Raw genomic sequence first — 6,256 nt, forward strand, 5'->3', positions numbered from 1 at the left:
TTAGGGCCTAGTGAACAGGTAAAGGTACACTTTTCTGATTAACCTACTACTACCCATATCAATCACTCTCTAACTTGAGCGTCAGAGTGCCTGCAGGTACCCCCACCCCCGGAGTGCAGACGACTGGGAGTCTTAGGAGGAGTCCAAGGAGGAACAGAAGGAGGTTCGACATAGAGGGTTCTTGAGATCGTCTGGTTCCGCACCTAAATAGTATCGATCAGGTACAATTGGCGCCCACCGTGGGGCCAGACAATTCTCAAGCAGGATGGTGTCGATAAGAGCAGCAGTCGATCATAATTTAGTAGCAGCAGAGATGCAACGAGAGATGAACCGCCAGTTAGAGGAATTAAGGCGCAAGAACAAGGAAGAATTAAACGCCCTAAGAGAGGAGAACCAGCGGATGCAAGCGTAAATTGAACAGAATCCCCCCCACAAGGAGGAATCTCGTAGCAATGAAGAGGGAGGGGATGGTACCAGACGAGACGAGTCCCGAGCACAAACCACCACCAACAAAACAGAAGCAAGGCCTAGAGCAGCCAGACGCCACCCTTTCGTGGACGGGATCATGGAAGCGGAACTTCCTCGCGCTGGAAGGGGTTAACTATGAGCTAGTACGATGGCACTACTAATCCAGAGGAGCACGTGGACGTCTTCACCACCCAGGCAGGATTGTATACTTCGGACGATGCAATCCTCTGTCGTGTTTTTCCAACATCCTTAAAAGGGCCTGCACTCAATTGGTTCACACGATTGCCACCCAACTCTATCGACTGTTTCGATACGTTGGTCACCCGTTTCAGCATACAGTTTGCCACTAGTAAGCCACACCACCATACTTCTCTAGCATTGGTAAATATAGGACAGGAAAAAGGAGAGTCTCTGCGGGAATTTATGGAACGGTTTGGGAAGATATCCTTGAATATCTCTAATTTGAATCCTGAGGTCGCCATGCACCACCTCATCACAGCACTAAAGCCTGGCCCTTTCGTTGACAGTCTATGCAAGAAGCCCGTGAGCAATCTAGATGAGCTTCGGACCAGGGCTACTAAATTCATGCAGATGGAGGAACTGAAAGAATTCCGCAATACAACTCGACCGGACGCACAAGAGAAGAGGCACCATGATAGAGAGCGAACGTTAGCACCCCGATCCGGCCACAGGTTCAAAGACTCTAGGCAGCCGAAATACAGCAGGTACACGCCACTCATGTCCAACAGAGCCAAAATTTTGGAGGAAGCACTGAACACCGATCTAATAACAGCCCCTCAAAGGGCCCCGACTCCCCCGAATGCCGATACCACCAAGCATTGTCGGTATCACCGAAATTATGGGCATACAATAGAGGAATGCTTTACCTTGAAAGACAAAATCGAGGAACTGATACAGGCGGGACACCTAAGAAGATTCGTAAAACGGGAAGGCAGGGATTCTCCTCTAGGGGAGAACGAGAAAAATGCTATGAGGAGTAATCACGAAGGACATCAGGGTACCGAGAGAGGGAAGGAGATGGCACCCGCAGAGGGGTCGAACCCAAAAAAGATGATGAGCGGGATACGAGAGAAAGGCCACTGAGAGGGGTAATTAATTACATTTCTGGAGGCTTCGTAGGAGGTGGGGCCACTACGTCTGCCAGGAAGATGTACGTGCGAGAGATCCAGAGTGTCAACGCCGTGACAATATGTCCCAGACGGCACATGCCACCCATCACGTTCCGAGACGACGATTTCCAAGCGATCGACCCCCAGCATGACGACCCAATGGTGATATCAGTAGAGATCGAGGACTTCGCGGTCAGGAAAACCCTGGTGGACCCGGGTAGTTCAGTGGATATCTTATACTGGGGCACTCTCAGAAAGCTGAAAATTCCAGAGGAGGAGATCCAGCAATACTCAGAGCCGATCGTGGGCTTCGTAGGGGAACAAGTGAATACGAAAGGCTATGTTGACTTGTTCACCAAGTTCGGGACAAGCATGGTAACACGAACGGTAAAAATTCGATACCTTATTGTTGATGCTCACACCTCTTATAATATTTTGTTAGGGAGATCGTCGTTGAATACGCTTGGTGTAGTAGTCTCCACATATCACTTGGCCATGAAGTTTCCCTCCGCCTCAGGGGACATAATCACGGTGCATGTAGACCAACCAACTGCTCGCAGATGCTACGCGGACAGTTTGAGAGAAAGACCCGAGTCTCCTCCCAGACGAGCGGTGAATAATGTTGAGAAGGTCCTAGGGGAAGCAGAAGTAGACCTGGATCCTCGGGTCAGCAGCGATGAGAGGATGGAACCAATCGAAAGCACAAAGGAATTCCATTTTGATTAGCATCGATACACCCATGTCAGCCGGACACTGGTAAAGACCCCCGAGATGCGGGAAGTGTTACAGAGGAACGTTGATTTGTTCGCCTAGAGTGCGGCCGACATGCCAGGCATTGACCCAAGAGTAGCCAGTCACAAACTGTCTATTTTTCGGGAAGCTCGGCCCGTTGCACAGAAGAGAAGGAAGATGGGAGGAGAAAAAAGGGAAGCAACCAAAGCAGAGGTACAAAAGCTAATCTCAGCAGGCTTCAACAAGGAGGCCACCTACACGACCTGGCTAGCCAAGGTAGTGTTGGTAAAAAAGGCAAATGGAAAATGGCGGATGTGTACAAACTATACCAACCTCAACAAAGCGTGCCCTAAAGACACGTACCCTTTCCCAAGCATCGACAGATTGGTAGATGATGTAGTTGGACACAAGGTGCTTAGTTTTCTGGACGCGTACTCTAGGTATAATCAGATCCCAATGTATCCTCCTGACAAAGAAAAAACGGCGTTCATCACGGAAGAAGCTAACTTTTACTATGAAGTCAAGCCTTTTGGACTAAAGAATGTTGGAGCCACATACCAGCAGCTGATGGACAAGGTGTTTCGTCATCTCATCAGAAAGTGTATGGAGGTCTACGTCGACGACATGATAGTCATGTCAGATTCACTCGAGCAACACGTCAAAGATTTAGACGAGGTCTTGGCAGCCGTACGAAAGTATGACATGAGACTGAATCCAGAAAAGTGTGTTTTCGGGGTTGCAGGGGGAAAGTTCCTGGGTTTCATGTTAACCCACAGGGGAATAGAGGCCAACCCCTACAAGTGCCAAGCGGTTGTTAACATGAGGAGTCCAAGCAACATCAAGGAGATACAAAGATTGGTAGGGAGGTTAATTGTGTTGTCACGTTTTATGCCTAAGTTAGTAGAAAGAATCCAGCCGATGCTGAGGCTCATGAAAAAAACGCAAAAATTCGTATGGGATGAGGCTTGCGAGCAATCTTTCCAAGCATTGAAGGAGTATTTGTCTTCTCCCCCAGTACTACAGAAACCTAGCAAGGGGAAACCCCTGTTAGTATATCTAGCCATCTCTACCAATGTTGTCAGCGCGATCATTGTACAAGATCATGCGGGGGACCAGCGACCCGTATACTTTATCAACAAAGCCCTACACGATGCAAAATTGTGGTACCAAACAGTGGAAAAGGTAATCCTAGCACTTGTGATAACAACCAGGCGACTGCGACCGTACTTTCAAGGAAACGAGGTAATAGTCAAATCTGACTACCCAATACACAAAGTCTTGAGGCGACCCGACCTCGCTGGCCGAATGGTTGGGTGGTCCGTAGAACTATCTGAGTATCATCTTCGATGTGAAGCTTGAGGGCCGATCAAGGGACAATGCCTGGCAGACTTTGTCAACGAATTAACGGGAGATCCTGACGTACGCGAGGAAGGTTGGATCCTGTCGGTGGATGGCTCCTCAAACGCGAGAGACGGGGGCGCTGGGATTGTTTTGCAAGGACCAAATGATTTACTACTCGAGCAAGCTTTGCGCTTTGGCTTTAAACCCTCTAACAATCAGGCAGAATATGAGGCACTAATAGCAGGGTTGACCCTCGCAGTAGACATGGGAGCAGATACGGTGACATGCTGAACTGATTCTCAACTGATCGTAGGACACTTGGACGACACTTTCCAGGTAAAGGACCCCCTCCTATTACGATATTATCACGTCGTGCAGGGCATGTTGAACAGATTCAGAACGGCAAGCGTAAAGCATGTTGATAGAGCCCCAAATTCCAGAGCCGACTTGCTCTCGAAGTTGGCAACTACCAAAGTAAAGGGACAACATCACACAGTGATCCATGCCACACTTGACCGTCCTACTGTAACTTTGGCAGAATGCAATGCTACTGAGATAGTCGCACTAGAGGAGAAAGGGTGGATGGCTCCTATTATACAGTTCATTCAACACGGTGACACGAACGGAATTGATGATCCTATCATACATAGGAAAGCTTCTCGATTCACTCTGGTTGGTTAAGAATTGTACAAATAGGGCTTCTCTAACCCTCTATTAAAATGCGTCAAAAACCACCAGGCCCAGTATATTATGGAAGAGTTACACACGGGGATTTGTGGTTTACACTCAGGATCCCGAACCATGGCAGCTCGGGTATTATGAGCAGGATACTATTGGCCGATTGTCAAATAAGACTGCGAGAAGTACGTAAGGAAGTGCACCCAGTGCCAACAGCACGGTAACATGATACATCTCAAGTCAGAGAAGTTGCACGGTATTACCTCCCCTTGGCCTTTCAGAAGTGGGGCATGGATATTCTAGGGCCCTTCAGCCAAGGGAAAGGTCAAGTAAAGTTCTTGTTGGTAGCTATAGACTACTTCACTAAGTGGATTGAGGCGGAGCCACTGGCCCTGATCACGGCCCAGCAGGTACAGAAATTTGTCTGGAAGAATATAGTGTGCAGGTTTGGCATACCAAGCATCGTCATAACAGACAATGGTAGACAGTTCATCGACAAGGGGCTAGCTGAGTTCTATAAGGGACTCCAGATACAACATATAACCAGCTCAGTCGAACACCAACAAACAAATGGGCAAGTCGAAGCAACAAACAAGGTCATACTGCGAGAACTTAAGAAGAGGTTGGGAGATGCGAAAGGAAGGTGGGCTGACGAGTTATTAGAAGTCTTATGGGCATATCGCTGCACCCCACAATTAACAACACAAGAGACACCCTACTGCTTAGCATATGGAGTATATGCAATGATCCCGGTCGAGATTGGAGAGCCCTCTTTACGGCACCGCCTATTCGACGCGCGTCTTAATGAAGAAAGTATGCTAACAAGCCTGGACCTGGTTCAAGAGCTCCGAGATCAAGTGCGCATTCGGGAGGAGGCATCCAAACTAAGGGCCCAGCGTCGCTATAATACTAAAGTCAAACCCCGATCTTTTCACCAAAGAGATCTGGTATGGCGTATGGCAAGTGCCGCTCGGAAGCATGAAGGGAAGTTCTCGCCCAATTGGGAGGGGCCATTCCGAATCAGTGAAGCTATGGGAAACGGCGCATACAGGTTGGAGCACCTATCTGGTACCCCTGTCCCCGCCACCTGGAACGCCTCACATCTCAAGTTTTATTACAGTTAGTTTGTCAAACATTTATTTTTCAGACTCTTTTGTGATTTCGATTGCACAATAAATGATGTACTCTTTCCTACCTTGATCTTTTTTTTTCCTAAGGAGGGTTTTTGGTCAAGAAGGTTTTAACGAGGCATCATAGTCATAAATAAAGCATGATTATTTCATTATCCTATAATTATCTTATCTATTGTCAACAAATACATATATCTTGATCAAGAACAATAACTGGCAAAATTTCACACTCTCTCACGGGAAAGGAAGCTTCATCGAACTAGATGAACCCCCATACCTATACCAATGGGAAAGGAAGCTTCATCGCCCTAGATGATCCCCCCCATACAAGCAAAAACCTAAGGTAATACACAACCATACAAAAGCTTAAGGAGCAGATGACGTAAAAGAAAACGCAACCCTGGCCAAAAGTGGCCGAGTACATCCCGGCCAGGCGCGGCCGAGCACATCCCGGCCAAAGGTGGCCAGCCACATCACGGCCCAAAGTGGCCAAACACATCTCACCTTCACCTGCAAATACAAATAGCAACATACAAAGAGGCACACGCAGCAGATACAAACACAAAAATCTAAAAGAAAGTTCGAAACATCACATCCAAACATACAATGTGTGTTAATACATGTCCAACAAGTAGAAAATCAAAGCTCGACAAATAGTTTCTAAAAACAAAGAAATACAAAGTAACATATCACTCCTCGGGGGAAGCAGTAGGTTGCCCAACAACAGGGATGTTCTCCATAGCCATGACGGAACCTTGGTACACATCCTCATCAATA

The 6,256-nt window shown here is 47.6% G+C and overlaps 1 pseudogene; it reads left to right on the forward strand.

The window, feature by feature from the left end:
• The first annotated feature begins 265 nt into the window (after positions 1-265).
• On the forward strand, positions 266-1,572 carry LOC146886183 (uncharacterized; annotated as a pseudogene).
• Positions 1,573-6,256: the final 4,684 nt, after the last annotated feature.

The sequence above is a fragment of the Vigna unguiculata genome, chromosome 5 (assembly GCF_037176805.1).
Source record: "Vigna unguiculata cultivar grain cowpea cultivar isolate G323 ecotype 2 chromosome 5, ASM3717680v1, whole genome shotgun sequence".
Lineage (NCBI taxonomy): Eukaryota > Viridiplantae > Streptophyta > Magnoliopsida > Fabales > Fabaceae > Vigna > Vigna unguiculata.